The 27,644-nt window shown below is 45.6% G+C and overlaps 1 protein-coding gene across 2 annotated transcripts in view; it reads left to right on the top strand.

Annotated features, from left to right (window-relative positions):
- Nucleotides 1-434: 434 nt before the first annotated feature.
- SNX10 (sorting nexin 10) overlaps nucleotides 435-27,644 on the top strand; it is a 141,172-nt gene continuing 113,962 nt past the window's right edge. The window contains exon 1 of one of the 2 annotated variants that reach the window (XM_029589157.1): nucleotides 435-512. The gene's annotated coding sequence lies outside the window, so the exon portion shown is untranslated. Of the gene's footprint in view, nucleotides 513-9,296; nucleotides 9,566-27,644 lie in introns of those variants that run through there. The other variant, XM_029589156.1, reaches the window with a different exon arrangement.

Genomic DNA, 27,644 nt, shown 5'->3' on the forward strand with positions numbered 1-27,644 from the left:
TCCTGACGGACGCAAGCTCAGACCTGGTGCTTACCTCAGCCACCTGCAGTTCCTCAGTATTTCTCTGGCTCCAGCAGATGGCAGAGCTACACACCTGCAGTTTTCTTGTTTTATTTTTTAGTACTTAGTTAGAATTTTTTTCTTTCCTTTACTTGCGATTGCTTCCTGAGGTGTTAGGCACCTTCGTGGGCCATCGCTCAATGGAAGCTGGGTGACGGGGGATTGGATATCCCCGTCCAGGTCTCGCATGCTTCGGGTCTGTGTGTGAAGGCCAGGAACTCCAGATTTTTCACCACGGTCACTGCTGCAGCTGCTCCCTTGATCCCTGCTAGAACATTACAGGTTTTGGCCTCAGTAAAGTTGTATTAAAAAAAAAAAAAAAAAAAGTGGCCTTTTGTGAACCTAGCCGGAAGCAGTCGACTCTGAGATAAGGAGTCGGTCTGGTGGGATCGGACCTTCAGAGGCTGTCAGCACGGGTCCCCTCAGCTCCGGATTGCCGGGAAAGGGATGGGGTAAGTTTGGCTTTGTTTGCCCAGCTGTTTCCTTTTTTTATTTTGTCGTGGCGTCGTTTTTTCTTAGTGACAGGCTCCTGCGACCTGTCGGTACCAGGGTTTCGTCGATCGGGTTTTCGGCCGTTTTTTTCCCTTCACCCCTCTGCCTGTCTTTCCCGCGTTGGGCGTGGAGGTTCAGCGATCGTGGCCTTCTCCTGGCTTGCTCCATGAGGCGGCACGTTTCCTTTAATGGGGCCGCACTCAAAATCAGCGGCCTGCCGCGTGTGTGGCAATCGCGACCAGGCCCTAGATGCGCAGTTTTTGTGCCCGAAATGAGCTCAGGAAGTCGGGCAGCTTTCGGGACCGGAAGGCCCCTCCTCCGTGGACGGCTCGGGTGGCCTGAGCCTAATTTCAGGGGAGGATGAAACACCCCCCCCCCCCCCCATGCTTTAGCTCCAGTTGGGGAGAAACTTTTGGGGGGAGCGGGTGCTCCACTCCCAGTCAGTTTACCGGCGGGGGAGGGGGCTGCGGAGGGGTTCTCCCCGGAGTTCATCCTCCTCATGCACGAGGCCTTTTTGGCTCGCAAGCATGTGCCGGTCATGCGAAACAGAGCCCTGGGGGATGTTGGTCATTCCCCCCCCCCCCCCGGAGAAGGTAGCTAGGGCAACAGATCCTGGGCAGGCTCCGGTGGATCCGGGGGACACACAAACGGATGACGTACAGAGCCTCCAGGACCCCCGACCGGGTCGGGGATGCCTGCAGGAGCAGGGGCAGATCCGGACCCAGGGGATGTGGATACGGCCGATACAGATGACCCAGGTACGCCTCCTGCGGAGAGTGACGATCCTAGTGTGGTCCGACTGTTTAAACGGGACCAACTGCGGCCCCTTATTCCTCAGGTCCTGGAGGTACTGGGCCTTAAGATATCTCAGGAGGAGTCGAATAATGAGGGGGTTAATCCCGTTCTCGATGGCATTAGGGGTCCTACTATGTCCTTTCCTCTCCTGAAGAAGGTTCGCGAGTTGGTGACCCGGGAGTGGGAAGTGCCTGACGCCGGTCTGAAAGTAGGCAGAGCGATGGCTAAACTATCCGCTGTCGTCGGATGTATTAGACCTGTTGAAGATCCCTAAAGTGGACTTGGCGGTCACCAAAAAGACCATTATTCTGGTCGCAGGGGCGGTGGCCCTGAAAGACATGCAGGACCGGAAGCTGGAAATCCAGTTGAAGCGAGCGTTTGAAGTCACAGCGCTGAGTCTTCAAGCTGCAATCTGCGCCAGCCTAATGCAGAGAGCAGGTCTGTGTTGGGTTCAGGACGTGTCTGCTGCTGCCGGAGCAGGCAGCGGAGGGGTGTTAGTCTGCCCGGCTGGAGGCTGGGATCGCCTATGTGGCCGATGCCCTGTATGATCTAGTGAGGACCTCGGCCAGGGGTATGGTATCTGCGCAACGGCTCCTCTGGCTAAGGAATTGGGCGGCGGATTTGTCCTCTAAATCCCAACTCTGTAACCTGCCTTTTAAGGGCAAACTCCTGTTTGGAGAAGAACTGGATCAGCTGGTAAAACTGCTAGCTGAATCCAAGGGCAGGAGATTGTCCAAGAAGGCCTTCCCTCGTTTCAGGGACACTCGTCACTTTAGGACTAGCAGATACTCCGCACCGGCTGCCTCTAAACCGGCTTCTAGGCATCGGCAGTCCTTTCGAGGGGGTCGCCGGCCGGGCAGTGACTCGGGACATCCGCGTGCAGGCAGCGCCAAAGCCTCTCAAGCCACGACACCCATTCTGTCGTAGAAGCAGTAGGAGCCAGATTGTCCAACTTTTACAAGGAATAGTTAAGAATTACCACAGACTGCTGGGTCTTGGAGGTCATCAGAGACAGGTAAACCTTGGAATTCTCCCGTCTGATTCGAGAGGTGTTTCTGGAGTCCCGAATGTCCTCGCTCAGCAAGCGCGAGGCAGTCTAGGGAACACTGCAACGGCTTCTCAATCTCAGGACTATTGTCCCGGTACCAGAGACTCAACAAGGAAGAGGCCGTTACTCAGTTTACTTCGTGGTGCCCAAGAAGGAGGGCATGTTTTGTCCCATTCTGGACCTGCAGATGGTGAACCGTTGCCTCCGGATTCCTTGTTTTCGGATGGAGACATTGAGGACTGTAATGGTGGCTGTTCGGATAGGGGAATTCCTAGTGTCCCTGGATCTCACCGAAGCCTACTTTCATATCCCTATCAGGTTAAGTCATCAGAAGTTCCTACGTTTCAAGGTGTTGGGACAACACTTCCAATTCTGAGCCCTTCCTTTTGGCCTCGAACGTTCACAAAAGTAATGGTGGTGGTGGTGGCTTTCCTTCGCAAGCAAGGGATATTGGTCCACCCGTACCTGGACGATTGGTTGATTCACGCAAAAACTTGGGAGGACTGCGAGAGATCGGTGCACAGGGTGATGTTCACCCTACAATCCCTGGGCTGGGTGATCAATGTCCAGAAGAGTCAATTGGAACCCACTCAGGTGTTGGTTTATCTAGGAGCCCTATTCGATACCCTACAAGGAAAGGTGTTCCTGTCAGCAGATCGGGTATCGAAGTTGCAAGACCAGATCCACTTGCTTCTTCGACGACAGTCTCCCACAGTGTGGCATCATCTTCAGGTCCTGGGCTCCATGGCCTCCACCCTGAACTTTGGTTCCATGGGTGTTCGCTCACTTATGACCATTACAATGAGCACTCCTGTCGCGGTGGAACCCGGTGTCAGAACAGTTTCAACTGCCAATGCCTCTCCTTCCGGAGTCCCGGAACAGTTTGTTGTGGTGGCTATCACGCACCAATCTGGAAGGTGGGGTGAATTTGGACCCGCCGAATTGGCTGATAATCTCCACCGATGCTAGTCTTTCCGGGTGGGGAGCTGTCTACGCGGAAAGGTACGCCCAAGGTCTGTGGTCGGCGAAGGAACGATCGTCTTCAGACGAGAGCGGTGCGCCTAGCCTTACAAGCCTTTCTACCTTGGATTCAGGGACGAATGGTGCGAGTCTTCTCCGACAATGCGACGACGGTGGCATACATCAACCGACAAGGCGGGACACGAAGTCATGCGGTGGCGCTGGAAGCATGACTTCTGTTCGCCTGTGCAGAACGTCATCTCGGGGGCATTGCCGCCTCACATGTCGCGGGGCTGGAGAATGGTCAAGTGGACTTTCTCAGCAGATAGCAGCTCGATCCTGGAGAATGGGAACTGTCCGCAGACGCATGGAACCACATTTGCACCAGGTGGGGGCGTTCCCCAGTTGGATCTAATGGCAACACGATCAAATACGAAGACAGAACGCTTCTTCAGGCGATGAAAAGAGCAGGGCTCGGTGGGCATCGATGCCCTCGTGTGCCCCTGGCTCAGGGGAATTCTCCTGTATGCCTTTCCTGCCTGGTCACTCATAGGTCGGATCCTCCGTAGCATAGAACTTCATCCAGGCCGGGTGGTCCTGGTTGCACCAGTGGCCGTGTCGTCCGTGGTTCGCGGATCTAGTGTGTCTAGCTCTCGAAGGCCCCTTGCAGCTGGCTCACCTACCGCCTCTGCTCCACCAAGGTCCCATCTTTTCAGATTGGGAGGATCACTTCTCGCTCGCGGCTTGGCTTTTGAGAGGCGACGTATACGGTTGAAGGGCTACTCCGAGCAAGTCATTTCCACCCTTCTGCAGGTGCGACGCCCGGCCACATCTATTGCTTATGTGCATGTTTGGAAGGTTTTTGAGACGTGGTGTAGTCAACAGGCCTGCGATCCATTGTCTATCGAGGTTCCTCGACTTCTTGAATTTCTTCAGCAGGGACTGGCTAAGGGACTAGTGTTCAATTCCCTTCGGGTATAGGTTGCAGCCCTGGGTGCCCTGTGGGGAAGGTTTAACGGCTGTTCCTTTGCATTGCACCTAGACATAACTCGGTTTCTTAAAGAGGTCAAACATTTGCGGCCTCCTGTCCACTCCGTTTGCCTGGATTGGAGCTTAAATTTAGTTCTTCGGGTATTTTGCGGGTCCCCTTTCGAACCTCTCAAAGGATCTTCGCTGAAGGATCTGACTTTGAAGACAGTGTTTCTGGGGGCCATTTGCTCGGCTCGTCTGATTTCAGAGCTACAGGCACTGCGTATTTCGCCGGATAGGGTGTCTTTGCGGATGGTTACGTCATTCGTTCCTAAGGTGGTTTCCTCATTCCACTGAATCAGATTGTGGAGTTGCCTGGGTTTCCACATTGGTCTAAAGACTCTTCTCAGGATAGAGATCTTCATCTCTTGGATGTGCACAGAGTCTTACTGCGGTATCTGGAGGTTACCAACGACTTCAGTTGGACCATTAGATGATCAAGGGGGTTAAAGGGGCACTTCGAGAAGATAAGGCCATTGCGATAAGATTAAGCGATTTTGCTTTGGTGTTTACTGAAGATGATGTTGGGGAGATACCTGTTCCGGAGAAGGTTTTCATGGGTAATGATTCAGATGAACTGAACCTAGAAGATGTGGTAGGCCTGACTGACAAACAGAAAAGTAGTAAATCACCTGGACCAGCTGGTATACACCCCAGGGTGCTGAAGGAACTAAAAAATGAAATTTCTGATCTATTAGTTAAAATTTGTAACCTATCATTAAAATCATCCATTGTACCTGAAGACTGGAGGGTGGCTAATGTAACCCCAATATTTAAAAAGGGTTCCAGCGGCAATCCGGGAAACTAGAGACCAGTTAGCTTGACTTCAGTACCGGGAAAAATAGTGGAAAGTGTTCAAAGGTCAAAATCATAGAGCATATAGAAAGACATTGTGTAATGGAACAAATCAGCATTGCTTTACCCAAGGCAAGTCTTGCCTCACAAATCTGATTCACTTTATTGAAGGGGTTAATAAGCACGTAGATATAAGTGAACTGGATTTTCAGAAGGCATTTGACAAAGTTCCTCATAAGAGGCTTCTACGAAAAGTAAAAAGTCATGGGATAGGTGGCGATGTCCTTTTGTGGATTACAAACTGGTTAAAAGACAGGAAACAGAGAGTAGGATTAAAAGGTAAATTTTCCCAGTGGAAAAGGGTAAACAGTGGAGTGCCTCAGGGATCTGTATTGGGACCCTTACTTTTCAATATATTTATAAATGATCTGGAAAGGAATACGATGAGTGAGGTTATCAAATTTGCGGCTGATAAAATTATTCAGAGTAGTTAAATCACAGGAGGATTGTGATATATTAGAGGAGGATCTTGCAAGACTGGAAGACTGGGCATCCAAATGGCAGATGAAATTTAATGTGGACAAGCGCAAGGTGTTGCATATAGGGAAAAATAACCCTTGCTGTAGTTACACGATGTTAGGTTCCAGAGTAGGAGCTACCACCCAGGAAAAAGATCTAGACATCATAGTAGATAACACTTTGAAATCGTCAGCTCAGTGTGCTGCAGCACTCAAAAAAGCAAACAGAATGTTAGAAATTAATAGGGAATGGTTAATAAATAGAAAATGTCATAATGCCTCTGTTTCGCTCCATGGTGAGACCACACCTTGAATACTGTGTACAATTTTGGTCGCCGCAGCTCAAAAAGATATAATTGCGATGGAGAAAGTACAGAGAAGGGCTACCAAAATGATAAAGGGAATGGAACAGCTCCCCTATGAGGAAAGGCTGAAGAAGTTGAGACTGTGTTCAGCTTGGAGAAGAGACGGCTGAGGGGGGATATGATAGAGGTCTTTAAGATCATGACAGGTCTTGAACGAGTAGATGTGAATCGGTTATTTACACTTTCAGATAATAGAAGGACCGGGGGGAGGGGGGGCACTCCATGAAATTAGCAAGTAGCACATTTAAGACTAATTGGAGAAAATTATTTTTCACTCAACCCAGGGCAAGTCTTGCCTCACAAATCTGCTTCACTTTTTTGAAGGAGTTAACAAACATGTGGATAAAGGTGAACCGGTAGATATAGTATACTTGGATTTTCAGAAGGCGTTTGACAAAGTTCCTCATGAGAGGCTTCTAGGAAAAGTAAAAAGTCATGGGATAGGTGGCGATGTCCTTTCATGGATTGCAAACTGGCTAAAAGACAGGAAACAGAGAGTAGGATTAAATGGGCAATTTTCTCAGTGGAAGGGAGTGGACAGTGGAGTGCCTCAGGGATCTGTATTGGGACCCTTACTGTTCAATATATTTATAAATGATCTGGAAAGAATTACGACGAGTGAGATAATCAAATTTGCAGATGACACAAAATTGTTCAGAGTAGTTAAATCACAAGCAGATTGTGATAAATTGCAGGAAGACCTTGTGAGACTGGAAAATTGGGCATCCAAATGGCAGATGAAATTTAATGTGGATAAGTGCAAGGTGATGCATATAGGGAAAAATAACCAATACTATAATTAAACAATGTTGGGTTGCATATTACGTGCTACAACCCAAGAAAGAGATCTAGGCGTCATAGTGGATAACACATTGAAATCGTTGGTTCAGTGTGCTGCGGCAGTCAAAAGAGCAAACAATGTTGGGAATTATTAGAAAGGGAATGGTGAATAAAATGGAAAATGTCATAATGCCTCTGTATCGCTCCATGGTGAGACCACATCTTGAATACTGTGTACAATTCTGGTCGCCGCATTTCAAAAAAGATATAATTGCGATGGAGAAGGTACAGAGAAGGGCTACCAAAATGATAAGGGGAATGGAACAGCTCCCCTATGAGGAAAGACTAAAGAGGTTAGGACTTTTCAGCTTGGAGAAGAGACGACTGAGGGGGGATATGATAGAGATGTTTAAAATCATGAGAGGTCTAGAACGGGTACATATGAATCGGTTATTTACTCTTTCGGATAGTAGACTAGGGGGCACTCCATGAAGTTAGCATGGGGCACATTTAAAACTAATCGGAGAAAGTTTTTTTTACTCAGCGCACAATTAAACTCTGGAATTTGTTGCCAGGGGATGTGCTTAGTGCAGTTAGTTTAGCGGTGTTTAAAAAAGGATTGGATAAGTTCTTGGAGGAGAAGTCCATTACCTGCTATTAAGTTCACTTAGAGAATAGCCACTGCCATTAGCAATGGTAACATGGAATAGACTTAGTTTTTGGGTACTTGCCAGGTTCTTATGACCTGGATTGGCCACTGTTGGAAACAGGATGCTGGGCTTGATGGACCCTTGGTCTGACCCAGTATGGCATTTTCTTATGTTCTTATGCTCTGGAATTTGTTGCCAGAGGACGTGGTTAGTGCAGTTAGTGTAGCTGGGTTCAAAAAAAGGTTTGGATAAGTTCTTGCAGGAGAAGTCCATTAACTGCTATTAATCGAGTTTGCTTAGCTAATAGCCACTGCTATTAATTGCAGCAGTAGCATGGGATCTTCTTGGTGTTTGGGTACTTGCCAGGTTCTTGTGACCTGGTTTGGCCTCTGTTGGAAACAGGATGCTGGGCTTGATGGACCCTTGGTCTGACCCAGCATGCAATTTCTTATGATATGATAGAGGTCTTGAACTGGTAAATGTGAATTGGTTATTTACTCTTTCAGATAATAGAAGGACTAGGGGGCACTCCATGAAGTTAGCATGTAGGATATTTAAAACGAATCGGAGAAAATTATTTTTCACTCAATAAACTCTGGAATTTGTTGCCAGGGGATGTGGTTAGTGCAGTTAGGGTTTAAAAAAGGTTTGGGTAAGTTCTTGGAGAAGTCCATTAGCTGCTATTAATAAAGTTGACTTAGAAAATAGCCACTGCTATTACTTGCATGGGGATATACTTAGGGGCAGATTTTAAAAGCCCTGCGCGCCTATGTTGCATAGGCCGCCAGCGCACGCAAGTCCCGGAGCTTTGCTTAGGGGGCTTGTTGGGGGCGGCGTGGCATCTGGGGGCAGGACCATGGGCGTGGTTCCTGCCCAGGAGTGTTCCGGGGGTGTGGCCGAGGCCTCCAAACCAGCCCCCGGGGCCATGGTGCGCTGGCAGCCAGTCGACAGCCGTAACTTTCTGAACAAAGGCGGGGGGGGGGGGGGGGGGGGTTAGTAGGGCTGGGGGGAGGCAGGCGGCTCGGCGCACGCAGGTTGCACAATTGTGCACCCCCCTTGCGCGCGCCGATCCTGGATTTTATAACATGTACAGATTTGTTCGCGCCAGGTTGCGCAAACAAATCTACGCCCGTGCATAACTTTAAAAATCTACCCCTTACTTTTGGGTACTTGCCAGGTACTTGTAGCCTGGATTGGCCACTGTTGGAAACAGGATGCTGGGCTTGATGGACCCATGGTCTGACCCAGCATGGCAATTTCTTATGTTCTTATGGAGGCAGACTCCATTTCCAACCCACCAGCTGCTATCAGGAGGTGACTGGTGAAGCAGAAACACTCTTCCCTCCTTCCCCTGGGGAAAGCTGGCATGAAAGAACAAGGAGTCAAAGGGTAGGTTAGGCACCTACATGCTACGGTTTTCGACAGTGGGGTAGGTTCCACGAATGCCTTGTGAATTTCTAGTCTCTACGTCTGTGTACTGTTCACGGTATAAGACTACAATCCCAGGATGCTCTATGCAGGGATTCCAGGCATGCTCACAGGAACACGATGGAGATTTTTTATAACTAGTTATAAAAGGCGACGAAATTGTTACTACATTTATTTTTATACCAAAATTAGTTCTTTGAGGCATTCACGTTTAAGAAAATCTTCACTGGGTGCAAAATGTCACCTCCTCTAGTTTTTCTATAAACTGGCAATGCTACAATAGACCATTCACCACACCACCGAGGCCCATATGGGACTAACGTCATAAAAATCCCTGGCGCGTGCGCAATAACTTTAGATAGGTGCCAGTGGGATTAAGCGATCCACATTCCTTCCTCCGTCGGCGCTTCCTCTTCCTAACAGTTCCCGAGTTAGGAGCCGTCCCTATGGGGTGGGCATTGACGCTGGTTGAAGCCGGAAGAGTCAGGCACCGCGTCCCTCCCCCTTCACGTGACCTCTTCTGCCGGCTTCTCGTTGTTTGCAGTGGGAGGGGTGCGGTAGTTTGGCACAGCGGCAGGTAGCAGTGCGTGCTCTTGGGACAAATTTGGCCAAACGTGAGCAAAGTGAATTCTTTAAGGAGAGAAGGTAAGTGGCTGTTGCAAATGTCGTCGTGGCTTAGTTTTTGGGTTTTTTTTTTCAGTGAGAGGGAAGTGAAAATGATATTTTGAACTTTTCGTTTCAGATTGGTACTGGAAATATAGTTTAATACGATACGTTATTAATGTAGATACTTCTAGTAGTGCTGTATAAAAAAGTATTCTCCTTTAGCTATTTATTTCGCTTGCCCAGCCTGTTGTAATATCGTACATGGTAAGACTTTTTTTTTTTTCTTTTTGTTTTACTCTTTGTTGTTTGTGGCTCAAAAAAAAAAAATCTACAGTAAATACTGGTCCATAGTTTGTGAAGCTGTTGAGAAAGTGGTCAGCTTTCTTTGCCCAATGATTTCTAATTGAGCATTTCTTTAGCGAGTCAGGAGCGGAGAAGCAAAGGTCGAATACTGTGTTCTTTTTTCTTAACTGTCAATATTGGCTTAATTTTTAATGTGTTGTTTTGTGTGCAGATTGTTTCTTTTGAGGGATCACGTGTCACATTGTCCCTGAGCTAAGTATAGGAGGCATGGAGCATAAAGATCACTGACCATTTTAGTAGCCCCCTTCTGGATCGACTCTATCCTGTTTATATCCTGGAAACAGCATCTTCAAAAGGATATAAACTGAATGGAGTCTATCTAAAAGGTGGCTACTAAAATGGTCAGTGATCTTAATTATAAAGCACATGAGAACAGACTTAAAAAGCTAAACATGTATACCCTAGAATAGGAGTTCCCAATCTTTTTGGGAACGTGGACCCCCTTTTCAACCTCCAAATTTTCATGGACTCCCACATGTTTCTCTTTCATTTTTACCTGCTATGTGCTATATATAGAAAACTTATTAATGTAATAAAGAATTATATGCAGACCAGACTCATTCATAATATATATATTTATTTATTTATTTAAAAGTTTTTTATATACCGCACACTTGGGCAATTATATGTCCGTCTAGGCTGTTTACAAACCTACATACATAATAAAAACAAAACAAGCTTATTAATATTAACATATCAAATCAAAGTATTAGGTTAAATAGCAGAGTAAATTGGTATCAGTTATTGTATTTATAGGCATCATTAAACAAATAGGTTTTTAAATAACTCTTTTATAACTTATTAAATAACCTACTGATATAAACTGAATACATAAACTGTAATTGCAAAGCACAGCCATAAATGTGCAAGAATGCACTCATATTCAGTAACTTATGTAGTGTAACTACAGGCAGGCACACAGCTTGATCTGGAGTGACTGGAGAGAGAGACTGACAGGGTGGGATAAAGAGACAGATTGGCAGAGATGGACTGGTGGAAGGAGAGAGAGACAGATTGGTGGGGATGGACATAAGAACATAAGATAAGACATACTTGGTCAGACCAAAGGTCCATCACAGTGGCAGAGCAGGGGGGGCAGGTCTCTGGGTGCCAGGCTGTAGGGGGTGCCCATGGGCAGAGGATTCCTTCCAGCCCAGGCAAGAAAAGGGCCAGCGGTAGGTGGTGGAGGCCCACGGCCGCCAGGGGAGCACTCCCAGCCTGGCGGCAGAAGAGGAAGCCTGGGGCTGCCGGGGGAACCCATCCTGCCCGATGGCAGAAGAGGAGGAGGCCCTCAGCCGCCGGGGAGCCCATCCGGCAGAAGAGGAGGCGGCAGCCGCAGCTGCCTTTTCTTAGGTAAGGTGGCTACTGTTCGAGTGCTGGAAGTTAGTGCTGTTCTGGTATGGGTGGTTTACTATTTATGTAATTTCTCTACAGAGAGAGTACTTATCTTTCCCTTGTGTATTTCTTAAAAAGGAAAGTAATGCTGGGCCTTCATTTTATTTCTGACGTGGATTGTAATGAGCAGTGTCTCTTACATGGGAGCGTTGTGTGTCAGGTGTGTCACAATGGGGGAAAAAGGTTGAAAACCACTGGCTTAAAGTGTCACCTGTCTGAGGACAGTGATAGTTTGGTCTCTCCTTCCTGCCCATGTAGCCTGGAAGAGGAAGTGGTGGGTCTGTGCAGGCAGGAGGAAGGCGAGGAAATTCAGTCACGGCTAGAAGAAAGAACAGTGTGTCCTCCGTGCTGTAGCAGGAAGAGGAAGTACTCTATCCTCCGTGCAGTGTTGGAGCATGGAAGGAACAACGGTGTGCCACTCACCCCCCCCCCCCCCTCCCGCAAATGCAGTAAAGTGTGTGTGTGTGGCACACTGTTGAGAAGGGCACCCCGACGGAGTATCGGGGTGCCCAGGCATAATATGGGTGCCAGGCACATGCTGCGCCGGCACCCGGGGGGCGGGGGGGGGAGGGTAAAGGGAAAAGCGGGCCGCTGTGTGCGCATGCCCGCGCCAGCGTGCCCGCTTATTGGCTGCTGTCCCCGAGGACGAATCCGGTCCTCGGGGAGGCAGGCCGGGAGCCCTAATTGGTTCCCTTCCTCTCAGGGAGCCAATCGGCTGGAACCCAGCCGATTGGTTCCCAGGGAGCGCCGGCAGCTCCCTCTTTGCCTGCCGACGCTCCCGGGATCGCATCCCACCCACCCACCCACCCTCACGTCACTGGTTATGTTAAGTTATCATGTTCACATTGTATATGCTAAGTCATCAGGCTCATATGGTTCTTGAGCCAATGTTGTCGCAACCGGGGAAGGCGGGGTCGCCCGAGCCAATTGAGAGGCAATGTGTTGAGGGGCAGGACAATTTGGTGCTGTTGTCCTGCGGAAGGCTCCTTGCTGCAAGTGGCAGGAGCTGGTGGTCACAACCCCTTGCTAATGGTGGCGGGGATAGTGGGTACAATGCAATGTTAATATCTGCGCACCTTGCTGGAGGGTGGCGGGTGCGCAGGGAAGCTGATGTAAAGTACTGGCTCGGGCACAATAAAGTTGCGGCCTGTTTGATCCCACTTTGGTCTAAGTCTCGTTCATGTTATCGATTGTACTGCTTGTTATTGATTTGTGAGAGGGTGGGTGCTGGGAAAAGTCAGTCCTGGCTACCCATATTAGTTCCTTCCGTGCAGGGTAGAATCTCTTTGAGTCTAATTATTGAATTCAGTTTCCTTGGTGGCCTTTGGTAATTTTAAAGGAAAGGCTGTGTCTCTGCCCAAAATGCCCCTTTTTTTGGATGTTAGTGTTTCACACTTGTTGGAATCAGGCTTTTCTCACTTATAAGGGTGAGAAAATCAGGTGATGTAGGCTGGGTTGAGGATGTTTGTAGGTGACCAATTTCTTCTGAGATAGGTCTTTGGTTTATTAATGTATCCTGTTGAAGCACAGTAGTTTCTAAGGCATCAATTTCAGGAGTAATCGAGGAGAGGAACACATCAGCCAGCAAGTGTTTGCAAGTCTTAGTGACCCTACTCAATGAGGGTGTAGGAATCATTGTAGCAGCGTCAGAATCTGTCTTTCTAGAAATTAAAGGCAGGGTAATGCCTTTGCTCCTATTGTAACCCTATTTATAAGCACCTCAGTATGGGTCCAGGCAGGGAGAGGCTATGCCTTGGATGCATGAGTTCAGAGAACTATTGTGGCTTTCCCTCACCTGGAATAGGTGGAGCTTTGGTGCATCCCCCTTGTCTGAACTCGTCCAGAAAACACGATAAGGAAGGTGAAATGTTAATTTCCTTTCTTCAGTCCTGCTATACCAGTCCAGAACCCACTGAGGGAAGCTGTAGTGATCAAGGGCTCTCAGTCTGATGTCAGAAATTTAACTGCAAGCATGCTGCTGGCAGTTGGCCTAATTGTGAAATGGGTATAGATATTTTTTATTCCTCTGTTAATCATGGAGTGAATTTTTTTTTTTCTTTTTTGACTATATCAGGTTTTGGTTGTGATTGGTGATTTTAGAAACCAAAACAAACAATTGCCTTCAGTTGTCTTAGCTTTGACCTAGAATACTGAAGAGCAGAAGGTAGCACTGGACCTTTATAGGGGGAGTAAAGTCAGCTTTGATCTTTTTTTTTTTTTTCTCTATCTCCCATCTGCTGGCAGGAAGACATAAACCAGTTTTCTGGACTGGTCTGGCAGGGCTAAAGGAAAGGAAATTAACAGGCAAGTTTAAATTTCACCTTACAGGTAAAACAGACTTGCTGTGCTTGCTAAATTAATTAACTTGTATTCCACATTAATTATAAAAGTTTCCTTCAGGTACTTTACTTAAGTAAAACAGAAATTAAGACGATATATTTAGAGAAGAAAGCAAGAATCAAATGTTTGAGATAGAGGACGGGGTACAAGCATATCACATTTGTCTATCCTTAGCTTGGGTACTTTGGACATATTCCAGATCATAAAAGAAATATTTTGTTGGCTTGTTCTTGAAAATGTCACTCCTAAGTGAATTTGGATGCAGACGGTATCCATAATCTGATTGCTTGGAACCAAAGCTTGATGGGGAAACTTTGAACACAGTACAGTGGAAACTCATACTCCAAGAAGTATATACGTGTTCATTTTCTTTGGGATATAAGCAAACACAATCTAAAACACGTTTATATTGTATTTTGCTTCCACAAAATTGATTTTCATGAGCGATTTAGATAGGACCATCACTGGGCTAAATGATTTTTGGAGGGGGAAGAGTGATCTGCCTCTGATGTGTTGACAGAATTCCTGCACACGTCTCACCTTCTGGCTCGGCTTTTCCAATCTAGCTGCTGTTCTTGCTGCCACTGTGTGGTTCCTTGATCAGCTGTCCTGTGCAGTTCAGACAGCTGAGATATGAACTGTGCAGGCTATGGAAGGAAAAGCAGAGGAGAGATATTGCCTGCAGAGGTGCACCGCACTTATCTCTTGGTGCCTCCCCAGTTTGGCATCCCAGGCAGTCGCCTGGCTTGCCTGCCCTTTGTGACAGTCCTGGGTTTAGACACTTCAGTATGTTCTAGAAGCTGTGATTATGTAGGGAACTTTTTTTCCCCTCTGGGTATGTATGTGCATGCACAAAACAGGTAAAATCATCAAGGGGTAGAGCAGATCATCAAATTTGACATACTAAATCCTAAACTGTTCCTTCTGAGATATGTAGAAGATAGGTGTATATTTGGGGGGTAGTAAGCAACTAGTTGCACAATTATTATTGGCAGTTAGAATGATGCTTGCAAGAAATTGGAAATTGTGTGAGGGCTCAAGTTATAATGTATGGATAACTAAGATGGTGGGATTAATGTATGAAACAAATCAGTGCACAAAAGGGGAAACAGGATAGGTTTGTATCCACAGACCAGAGAAATCAGATTAACAGACTTGTAGTTACCAACCCTCTCCCTACTACCATTTTTATATATATAGCAATTAAGAAAGAACCACACTGCCACCTGAGTGCCCAATTTCTTTGTGAATTTTTTTTTTTAAGTGAAAAACCTCATAAATGAGCAGTGTAACAGAAATGCTCGCTCAATGTGTTTAATCACAGGGGGTAAAACACTTCAGTTATGAAAGCCACTTAGTTTTTGAATATTTTTATCTATGAGAGGTATTTTTTCCGCTATTGCAATGTGGCTACGGCGTCTCAGCAAAGGGATTCGCCATATTGAAACTGACGTTTTTAAAGAGCACTGCTGACTTGTGTGCTGACCAATCAGGGAAGTGAAAAAACTGGAGGAGGTGTTTTAAATCAATGACATCCACTTGACGTTATCCTTCATGCCTTGAGGAGCTTCTGTGGCCAATTCAAAAATCCATTTCTGTTCTTTATAATTGAGGAGACTCCGAGGGTTCCCCCAGGATTTGTAGGAACCATATCTAATATGGTCCAATGCAAGTGTGTAAAATCATGGTGCGCTAATAAACAGTGTTTGACAATGGGTGCTTCCAGGTTTTTTGTGTGCAACCAACTTCTATGTTCTCTTAACCGCGTTCTTATTGGTCTAGAGGTGCGTCCCACATAGAGAAGGAGACAGTTACATTGAATGGCATAAATTACATTCACTGAGTTACAGTCGAAGTCAAACTTCTTCTTGTAATTAATGCCAGTAGTTGGATGTTGCCAGTTTGCCTCTGTAAGAGTGATGGGGCACATATCGCGTTGTCCACATGCTTTGTGGGTGAAATCACCTGTATGACTGACAGTAGAAGTAAGTGCTGCCCTTACAATATGGTTTTTTATATTTGATCCTCTTTGAAAAGAGATGAGTAATGGATCAGTGAAAATGGAATGAAGTTGCACTATATGCCAATGTTGGCGGATGCTGCAAATTATATCCGATGATCGATCAATGTGCTGCAAAACATATCCATCTTGTACAGTTGATTTCCTGGTTTTGATATTCTAATAACGATTCTCTTGGAGACTAAAGAGCCCGTTTATATGCGTTGCGTATTACTGATAGGGGGTGGCCTCGGTCAAAGAATCTTTTCGCCAGGTGTTTGAAATCTGCCAGAGATGAACATATACGGCGGATGCGAAAATACTGGCTAGCAGGAAGTCCATTCTTGAAAGCCTTTGGATGGAAGCTTTGATATCTCAAAACATTATTTCTCTCAATCGGTATGTCATTTTTTGGGTGAGATACATTGATGATCTCTTATTTTTTTGGAAATCTGAGGTCTACCGATTACAACAATTTTTGCAATGGTTAAATACCATAGACACTGATTTGAAGTTCACATCTCCATTCCTGGATATCATGATAATTAAAGATGGCACACAAGTGAGAACGACACTGTACCGTAAACCGATTGAGAGATTGAGCTTGTTTGGCACATTTTCAGTCTGCCTTCCACAGATGATATCTACAAAGCTGCTATGTAGTTTTCCATCCATACGTTGTATTTTTTTTTTTTTTTTTTTTGTTTTGCTTTACTGCTCATTACTGCCTAGAAAATGCTTTGTGACAAGACAGCAAATTTAGTCAGGCAGTTCTTCAAAGCTTATTTAACACATTCCTTCAATTCTTTTTGTTTGGTTCTTGTAGCAGAAAAATGAATAAGTTGTGGAGTAATCACTCATTTGTAGACTCCTGAGGGTTGATCGGATGTGGGACTTGTTTCCATAGATGTATAATAAAAGGGCATCTTGCTCTGAGTAACCCTTTGATCACAGGTTCTCTGAAAGAAGAGAATTGATCATTGCTGGTAGGGATGAAGCCTCTAGGAACTTATCCAAACCTTTTAAAATCCAGCTGTACTAGCTGCCTTAACTGCATCATCTGGTAATGAATTCCAGTCCTTAATTGTGCATTCATTGAAAGAATTTTCTCCAATTTGTTTTAAATGTGCTACCCGCTAACTTTATGTATTATCTGAAAGAGTAAATAACTGATTCACATTTACCCATTCACGTCCCATCTTACTTCTTAGACTTCTGGCATTGGCATTCAGACATTTCAAAGTGTGTTTTTTGTTTGTGTTAGCAGCCCACTTTTCAGTTTGCAGAGATAATTTGGATTCTTTTAGCTCAGGTGATTCTTTACTTACAGGCACATGGACTACTTTTGCTTTTATTAGAACCTCTCTGTTGGGATGCCCTAACTCTCCTGTTTCATTAGTATCCTTCAAAAATACCTCCCTCCAAACCATGCACTGCTGGGTGACTGTCTGCTTTCCCATCGTTCTCTGAGAGCCAGGAGCTCTTTGCACTGGGTGCACACATTCAGCCTCTCATCGGCAAGTAAAAAATCATACATTTGACACTCGATGCAGAAGATTGGAAGGCCCCCCTCTTGCTGCTGGATTGCTGCCTTCTTCTTAATTATATTGAGTTCTTAATTAGGTTGCTAATGGAGTAGGAGTATATAAATAAGAATTTATTTGTATATTCACTATTAATCTGGTAGTGACCTGCAATGGGATAATTAAACTCTTGATAAGGACTGGGGCAATCCTGTGTTTTAGATAAAAGGCTGATTGATTTTTTTTAATGTGAAAGTATCTCTTGCCTATAAATCAAAGGATGGGAGAGGGGAGGGAGGGAAAGGCAAACACATACAAACTCCAAACCATTACCTATCTTTTGGCTTGCTTTTTATAACAAACACACAAATTCTGAGCTATTTCCTATTTTTGGCTTGCCTTTTAGATCAAACACGCTAAAGAATATTCCTCAATAGTTTACCTCTCCGCAAAACATTTTAAGTTCTACAATTTCCCAAAGCAATACTTACCAATCCTCTTCAGCCAGTAGTAAGATGATGATCTCCTTTCAGTGCTTGTTCTATTACCAGCAGAGTGTTCCCAGACAGTAAATACAATAAACCAAGTACAGTAACAAGTATATGTAACTTTATATTCATAATGTATTACAATCAAAATATCTTTCAGAACCCAAAAAGGGAATTAGCTGAGTAAACACTCCCAGCCTTGACCTGGATGTTAGCAGATGTTTTTTATTGATTTTTCTCTTCATCCTTTCTTCTCTCCATTTTTGTCACATTTTTCTGTTTTCTACAGTTGGCTCTTTTCCTGATTGAATGTTTCTATGCTTCCTATTGGTGTATATGTTGCTATCTAAAGTGTACTTGTGGTTGTTATATTTTGTATACCTTAGATTCAGTTCTTGAACTTTGGGCCATCAGGAGCAGGAGTGGCTGCAAAGTTAGCTTTCATAGCTGCTCAAGGGGAGAGATCTCAGTGATTGCGCAAGTATGATCCTTCTAATTGGTTCCCCAGGTAATGAAGAGAGCTGTGATCTGTTGCTCTAAAGACTGCTCGAGACTCAGAGGCAAAAGTGGGAGGAAAGATTCCAGATAGCTGTGAATAAAAGTTCATGGTATTGTAGTTCCAGCTGGGGCAGATTCTGTTGAGCTTCAAACCCAAAGGAGCAGGAGGAAATGTCTGGGCATAGACTAATCTTTTTCTTGTTTGTATTTCTGTCTCTATGTTGTGATACACTTTTAAAATGGTAGCACAAACTGCTTTTAGGAAGATAGTGCAAGGAAGAGTATTTTAGATTTGTTAGGAACTGGGCTTCATTTTGGGGAAGGGGGGGTCCTTTTCCAAAAGGATGGGCTCGACCTTAACCAGAGTGGAACCAGGCTGCTGGCACTAACCTTTAAAAAGGTTAGTGCCCCCCATCATCTAATTTAAAAGCTGGCACAGCTTTTAAACTAGATGATGAGGGGAAGCCGATAGTCACTCAGAAATTTATGGTTCAGAGAACAGGGATAGTAGGTCATCCCAGTAGAGAGGTTGCAATAAATGCCAAAGGGGACCATAAAGTGCAGAAAGATTCCAAATTACCCCGGTCAACTGATGAGCAGGTTCTTAATACAAATAAGAAACATACTTTGAAATGTTTATATACAAATCTTAGAAGTCTAAAAAATAAGATGGGAGAGTTAACATGAATAGCACTGGATGAAGAGAGAGATAAAATTGGCATCTCAGAGACTTGGTGGAAGGAGGATAACCAATGGGACAACTGTTGTACCAGGGTACACATTATATTGACTTTTGTTCCCACTCCTGTTGGGGCAGGGAACTGGGCAGCCTGGCGGGTTGAGCGGCCCCCAGTGGGCTAGGCCTTGCACTTAGGTTTTTTTCTTGCACTCCATGTGGTAGGCCGCGGCAGCCGTTTGTACACACTCCTGCGTGTGTTCTGCTGCCCTCTACAGGCCCTCGGTGTGCACAGAGTGTCGGCTCTAAGCATATGTATGCTCAGTTTTTAGGCGCGCTTTTTGCGCGCACAAACTTTTTCACTGTTCTCGCGCTTAGCTTGGTGCACAAGTTCATATTTATCTGAATTTGCTAGACCTATCAGAGCAATAAATTAAAATAGATTATAATACTGAATTTCCATTTAAAAATAGGGGATCAGCAATCTGATTTCGCGCTCCTTTTAAATTCAGAATTACATTTTCAAGTTTTTGTCTTTGGTTGGAATCACAAAGAAAACTGTTTAATGCTAGTGGCCTGATGCTGAAAAGCATTTACATATTTAATGCTGAGCTTTATGCATGTAAAAGCACTTTATCTATGGAAGTAGGCTTATGAAATTTGCTATAACATATGTCTTTGATTTGTCACTAGGTATTTGCCTGTATTAGAAGAAGTCCATAAACTGCTATTAATCAATAGGGAATAGCTACTGCTTGTTGCTGGCATTAGTAGCATGGGTTATATTTATTGTTGGGTACTTGCCAGGTACTTGTGACTTGGATGGCCACTGTTGGTAGCAGGATTCTGGGCTTGATGGTCTGACCCAGTATGGCATTTCTTATGTTCTTAGGTAAATTACTATCAGGCCGATACAGTAAGGAGCGGTAGGAAGAGCTGCGTTAGGGCCGGGCGCACCCGCCTTTGCCGCACACACAGTCCGGCTCACCTACCGCTCGATATTGTATTTAAATAGCTTGCAAATGCAAGCCGCGTCCAAGCCGTGAAGCGTTAGGCCCGCGCAACCCATTTTGCTGTATAGGCGCTTTATACAGCACCTATACAGTATCCTGGGTGCGCTGGTACCTGTCATTTCAAATGTCATTTCAAATGACATTTGAAATGACAAGCACCAGGAAGTGGATCCCAACTTTAACCAAAGAAAACCTAAAAACCCCTCCTCCTGAAGCGACTCGACATGTAAAATATGTAAAACCTAAAACCCCCTCCTCCCGAAGCTATGGCGTACGCTTCGCTGGCTAGAGCGCCCAAATTGACGGGCGCTCAAGCCAATGAAAGCACATGAATGCGCGTGCGTGACGTCACGGCGTACGTCATGCACGCCCGTCCATGTGCTTTCATTGGCTTGAGCGCCCGTGCACTACGGGTGTGTGTTCGTCCGTCTTTGCCGGCGGGGGCCGCTTTTGCCGCTTTCGCCGCCAGCTGCCCTCTCCGGAGGACGGCAGAGAAGGCTTAAAGGGCTGAAAAAGAAACAAAAAGTAAGTTGGTTACACTTATTCACATATTTTACATGTCCAGTCGCTTCGGGAGGAGGGGGTTTTAGGTTTTTAGGTTTTATTTTGGGGGAAAGTTTGCCATCTACCCTTACCCCTGCCTCTAACGTAGGGGTAGGCGGTAAATTAGCAGGTTAAACGCGCGGCTAAACTCCAGGTTAAAAAGGCGATAGTCGGGGCGCGCGTTACTGAATGGGGGGGAAATAGCTAATCCGATCGTTTACATCTCATATACATGCCGCGGGCGGAAAGGGGTACCCGTTGATTTAAAGAAGCGGTAAGGATGGGTTAAAAGGGATAGTGAATCACGGGTTGGGCTAATGCGGCCAAATTGTGAGTAGAAAGCGGGTTAGAAGCAGGGTAACCGCGGTTGCACTTTACTGTATCGGCCTGTATGATAGTATGCTATATTTGCATGCATAATTAAAAAAAGAAAAATCACCTAAAAATGAATGTAAGGTGTACAAACTCCCTGAATGTTGCAGAGGGGAATATCACTAGAGTTTCTAGATTGGATATTAAGACAACAGTTGCCAGAATTGTTTCGCACAAGGTTGAGTAAAGTGATAGAGTACGGGGTACAAAAATCAGATGGAGTCAAAGGTCATAAAGCTATCATTACTCCATTTTCAGTCAATGATTAGTTGAGGAGCAGTAAGTGTACTATGCAACTATACAACTTCAGTAACATATATATAAATCAACAAGAAGGTACCCGGAGCCAAAGCGTTTCAAAGGAAACGGAGCTACTATTTGCAAAATCTGCTACAGCTTTCAGCATTACACATTGCATGCCAGGAGAATGGGCAAATAGACTTTATGAGCCAAAATACAAAGGCAAGGTGCCTGGCCATTGGGCATGCAAGCAGAAAATATAAAAATGGGGTGAACCATAGATGGTTCTAACAGCAACCTACAAGAACACAAAGGCAAGAAGGCCCTTCAGCCAACGAAAAGTCTATGAATGCACTGATACAGGAGTATCAGTATTCTTCCCATCTTGGCTGTTAATAGGCCTTGCGATAAAAGAAGCTCAGGAAGGAGTAGGTATATGAGGTCCTAGTGGCATCAGAATGGCCGTGAAGACCATGGTATGCTGGTCTAAGCAGACTGATTGTGGATTGATGATTGCATTTTCAAGGCATAGGGGGTCTCCTTCACCAGGGATCAGAAGTAATGGGAAAGCCATCTTCGTTCTTGCTTATGGCATGGCTATTGAGCAGGCAAGAATAGCCAAGAAGGGACACAAAGCACCAGTTATTAGAACAAGATTCAGTTTTAAAGATAATTCCACAAAGAGAATTTATGTGGGGATATGGGAGGATTTTGCAATATATTGCAGACAGATTAACTATTTGTTATGGTGTTACAAATAGGAAATATTCTGACGTTCTAACAGGTCTTGACCTTGAATTCTTTAAAGGTACAAGTTGCAGCAATTTTTTATTTTTTTTTTTGCATTAAGGGGAAAGCTTAATGGGACATCTATATTGTCTCATAAGGAGGTGTCACTTTTCAAAAAGGAGTTAAACGCCTTAATCCTACATTGTAGTCTATGATACTGTTAATGAATTTGAATTTGGTAGTAAGTGCAATAGCAAGCCTTTCTTATGAGCCATTACAATAAGCAACTCTGAAGGCCTTGACATAGAAAACTTTGGGGTAGATTTTCAAAGGGTTGCGGGCGTAAGATACGCGTGCAACCCCCGAAAACCTGCGCGCGCCGAGCCTATCTTGCATAGGCTCGGCGGCGCTCGTATGTCCCGGGGCTTGCAAAAAGGGGCGGGGCGTGGCCTGAGCCTCCAGGCACAGCGGCCATTGCTGCTATGCCAGGGATCGTGGGCCGGCTCGCGTAACTTCTTCAACAAAGGTAAGGGGGGTTCTAGGTAGGGCTGTGGGGCGGGTTAGGGAGGGGAAGGTGCGGGGGGGGGGGGGGGGGGCAGAAGGAAAGTACCCTCCGAGGTCGGCTGCGCGGCTGTTATAAAATTGGGCGTAGATTTGTTCGCTGGGTTTCGTGAACAAATTTGCGCCTGTGCGCAGGTTTTAAAATCTGCCCCCGTGTTTTTATTGTCGGTTACTTCAGCAAGATGCATTTTGGCTTGGCAGTCTTTGACTTGCAAGGCTCCCTTTCTAAAGTTTAATAAGGATTCTGTAATGCTGAGACCTATTTATAAATTTATTTATAAATTCCTCAAGGACCTTCACTGGTTACCGATCCATTACAGAATCATATACAAATCCATCACCATCATCTACAAAGTCATTCACCAACAAGCCCGGATCAACTTACAAATTCCCTTCAAAAAACACACATCCATCAGACCCATCAGAGAATCCTACAAAGAATCTCTCCAGGTGCCTCACGCAAAAACCATTCATCACAAATCTCTCAGTGCCAGAGCATTCTCAACCGCAGGTCCACCATTATGGAACTCCATCCCAGCGGACCTGAGACAAGAACCCTGCCTTCCAACATTTAGAAAAAGGCTGAAAACTTGGCTTTTTAAAAAAGCCTTTCCAATCCCTGACTGAGACCTACACCAGACACTGTAACCACACTACCCAAGCCCCGACTGAGACCTACACCCGACATCTCAACCACACTATTAAAAATGGTTTTAAATAACAAACTGTCATTCGCTGCCATCACTTTCACATTGTTAACACTATCATTTACTATACAAATCACATTTAATCGGACTCAATCTTGTAACCTTGTAAATAAGTTGCTGTAAGTTAAATCCCCCTCTTCTCACCTCCAACTTCCAGTTATTTATTTCCCTGTTTTATTGTAACTGTCACTCGCCTTACAATGCTCTTGTTACAATTGTTTGAGTTATCTCTTATCTTGCACACTTTGTTAAATGTAAACCGGTTTGATGTGATCCATGTCATGAAAGCCGGTATAGTAAAAATAATAAATAAATAAATAAAATTACATACGGAAACTACAGTGTTCTATTTAAATCGGCACATGGTAATATTATATATATAGTATGTTTTATATTTCGCAGTCTTTGTAACAAGATAGATGCTGAGTACAGTATTACAGACATAAAACAATAATAAAAACATTAAAACAATGCATCTTTTGATGAGAAGGATTGCCGGGCCTACAATCTAAAGTTCTAAGGTGTCAGGAAAGGTGTAAGAAAATATTTAAAAATAAGTGAATTTCTAATTGATAGATTGTGTTCTTAAGTGGCACACACAAGGGGGCGACCGCCTCAAAAGCAAACATCTCAAGATGGGTTAAGCAAGCCATAGTGCTTGTATATTTTCTACAGGGGCTGCAATTGCTGGAATACATCAGGACCCATTTGACAAGAGCATAGTCTTCATCGTGAGTGGAAATAACCACAGTAAATCCAGTTGATTTGGTTAAAGTAGCAACTTGGATAGCTCTAGGTCCATTTGCCAAGCATTATAAGTTGGATGTTCTTGTGAGAGAAAATGCTAATGTTGGGGCAGCTGTCTTTAAGAGTGAGTGTGCAATCTACCCACCCGATGTAATGGGGTTTTGATACATTCCACAGGTTCTTGACTGGTGGAGCAGAAGGATAAGAAAGGAGAAATTAAAACTTACCTGATAATTTCCTTTTCTTTACGTCTGCTATACCAGTCAAGAAGCCCACCCTGGGATGTGCGAATTGAGCTACCTCTATGAGAGTAGGATCTGATTGAACTAAATGTGTTAAACTGTAAAAAGAAAAAGATTAATAAAAGGGGAAAATGGTGGTGTTGTTTGTGATAATTGTGGGTGGATCCATGGGCCACGCCCATGGGGGAAGATCCCGAAAGGGACCACCGGTCAGGCTCAGAGTTGGGAGACAGACACACACTAGTTCTTTTATTAGACTGTTTTAGAGAACCACCAGAGGTGGCAGTAGTGAGCTGGAAGAGCCCGGCTGGGCTGTAGTCCCTCAGGCACTGGAACAGCGATCCCAGGATGGCTGAGCTGTAGAGAAACTGAGATAGTGAGTAGGCAGAGTATGCAGAGTTCAGGAACAGAACCTTGATGGTAACACTCACGCAATAGTCTCTTGGAACAGCCCAGGAGCTGGAATGAAGTAGGCCCTCGAGGAGCGAGTACCTGGTTCCAGGGAAAGCTCTGAGAGAAAGATGGTAACTCACTGGTGTTGTAGGCACCGGTGACTTCCTGGCAGAAGTTATATTCAGTAGCAGGTGCAGGAACGTGGGCCCTCAAGGAGCGAGTACCGGTTCCAGACTGCGACCTGAAAAGCAAGAAAGAGAGCAAGGCCCCTGAGGAGCGGTTACCCCTGGTAAAGTCCGAGGAGGCAGAGTAGCAAGGTAAGCAGAGAGCGAATCCCATCCGCAGTGATACCTGGAGGCAGCTAGGTAGGAAACCCTTTGCTAACTCGATTAGCTAGCAAAACAAGAGATCATAAATATCTGGCGCTGATGATGTCATCTCTCGGGGACGCCCCTGAGGTTCGCGCCACAGCTGGTACTTGAGTCGTGGCTGCGCCGCGCGCACGCCCTTAGGCCTCAGGAGAACATGGCGGAAGGCAGCGTCTAGCCGGTCCGGGGACGCCGGAGGAGGTCGGCAAAATGACGCCGCGGCAGCCAAACTTCCGTCAACCAAAGAGGGAGTCGCCAAAGAGGTAAGGTGGGCGGAATGGAGATGTCGGGCAGCGACGGTCACAACAAATGTTTTGAGAAGATTTTTCATTCCTCCAAGGATTTCTAAGACTAGATTTCTTAGTTAAAGTGTTCCTCATAGTGTAAGTTGATGATTTATCTTAAAATATAGATATTACATTTGTGTATTTTGTTGATTGTCAAAATTTTACATTTTAGTTATTACATTTTTGTGTTTGCTAGTTGCTATAATTTAAATTTAGCTTTGACAGTCGTACACTAGCTGTATGTTCCATGCATACAGGTGATGTCATAAAAAACAAAACAAAAAAACTGCCTCCAATTGCTGGATGAGGGGACTAAACCCGCAGGTTCTTGACTGGTGTAGCAGAAGTAAAGGAAAGGAAATTATCAGGTAAATCTTAATTTCTCCTTGCAATATGCGGGAAGGATAGTACATTTTCAGAAAAAAATTGTTTATGTGCAAGTAGCTTTATATATTAGTGTGATGATCTTAATTCTTCAGGTAACAGGAAGCCAATGAAGTCTGTGTTAGATGGGTGTAACATGTTCATGCACAGGCGTGTCAATTATCATACAAGCAATGGCATTTTGGATTAACTGAAGAGCCCTAATCGTATTCTGGGGAAGACCAAGGTAAAGTGCATTGCACTAATCAGTGATGGCTATCACAAGAGACTGTACCACAGTCCATAAATCTTGATCACTCAAAAATGGTTTAATGAAGAAGATGCAGCTTAAAAAATGCACTTTTCTCCGAGGACAAGCAGGATGGCAGTCATCACACATAGATATCATCATGGGATGGAGCCCGGCACAGAACTTTGATCTCAAAGAATCTAGAACTTCCAAACATGTCCTACTGAGCATGTGCAGCTGTAGTTATCACCCTGCCCCCTAGGCATAGTCCTTCAGTCTCTCTTTTTCTACGGGACCTTGTGGTCACAGGAGCAGTATGTCTCATGGTATTCAACTTTGTGCTCTCCTTACAGTTTTTGTAAGTGATTTTTTTCTAGAGCTGCAGCTGTTTTCTTTCCTTTACCTTATGGTACTTTTATATCTTTTCTTCTTCTTTCCTCTGTCTGCCAGCCACATGGCGGGCCATAGTCGCTGTGCAGTTTGGCAGAATCTATTTCTACCCCTTATTTTAAAAAAATAAATAAATAATAATAATACTGCACTAGCAGTTTAGTATCTGTGTCCTTTCCTTTCTCTGTCTGTTTTTGCACCTTTGTTAGGTGCTGGCAGGACTGACTGAATGCAGTCCGTGGGTGATCCACGTAGACCGCTGAGCCTGGGGGCTCGCCTGAGTTCTACTCAGGCAGGAGTTCCTTGTTGTTTCACTGATCGATTGGCATCGATGGAGGTTTAGACAATGCAGAGTTTGCAGACCGTACTGTTCCTGTCGGAGGGAGAGAGCTCATCCTCCCCACATTCAAAGGAACTAGTCTCCATGGGCAGGAGCCCTGGATGACGTAGCCTCCCCTCCTGCTTGGCAGTGATGGCAATGCAGTCTCTTTTTGAGAGAGGGTGAGCAGGAGCCTGGGCAAGCAGCTTGTTGCCGCACCTTTGGTACATTGCCCAGTAATGGTTGCCCTTGCACATCTGTGACCAGCGCACAGTTGATCTGACGCGTTGATGTCAGGCCTGCGTTGGGAACCAGGACTGCCTTTGAGCGCTTTGGACACCCTTTACGCCGTTGAGGTGCTGGGGCGCCTTCGATGCCATCGGGGGTGCATGACCGCTCTCGAAGCTGTAAGGGCCGCCTATGCTGTAGGCATCTGTGGATGTGGAACCTCGATGCACTGGAGTCAACGAGCACCTTGAGCCTCGATGTAGCAGACTAGTAGCACCGACCTCTGTCGGGGACCAGGTATGCCATGGTCCCCTTCAGTGCTATTGGAGCCACTCTCGATGTTGATGCTCTCGGTGCCTGAGTGGCCATCCTCTATGCCATCAATGTGAGGAGCCACCATGGAGGCCATCAGGCATATTGGCCTCTGAAGCCTTTTGTTGCCGCTCTTGACAAGGTCAAGCACCACCAATGAGGCACTGGGATGACTGTTGAGCGCCCTAGTTGTCCCCTAAGCCGTTGACCGCCGGGGTTCTTGAGAGCCCTCAAGTGCCACTAAAGCCCTTGAGCAACATGGATTTCGGCCTTTAACAGATTGAGCGCCAGGATCGCCATTTACTCAAGGCACCCTGGTATACCATGGCATCTAGGTGCAGTGGTCTGGTGCCCTCTAGTCTCCTTGGCAGTGTCCTAATGGGCCACTGAAGGGCATTGTGCTATCCCATCAATGGCTTACGGCTACTGGGCACCCCTGATGCCGAATGATCTCAAGGGCCCTGAGCCACTGGGATCAGGGGCATCAGAGGCCCTGCCTGGATTCGTGCACCATCTGTGTTCATGAGTACTAGTGAGGCTATCATCAACCATAGCCGCTGGCGAGGGATGCCATCGAGCTTACAGCATCAATGTCCTCTGACGGATAGATGAGTCAAGGGGAACAGTCGATGGCTCTTACAGTCATCAGTTCCTTTGGGCTCCGATGAGACACGTCGGGACTGCTGACCCTTTGCCTGCAGGCATCCTTGGAGCCGGTCCATCGATGTCTTCGGGCATCGGGATCTCTATCAGTGCCACTTGGCTATTGAGG

Source organism: Rhinatrema bivittatum, chromosome 2 (genome assembly GCF_901001135.1).
Source record: "Rhinatrema bivittatum chromosome 2, aRhiBiv1.1, whole genome shotgun sequence".
Classification (NCBI taxonomy): domain Eukaryota; kingdom Metazoa; phylum Chordata; class Amphibia; order Gymnophiona; family Rhinatrematidae; genus Rhinatrema; species Rhinatrema bivittatum.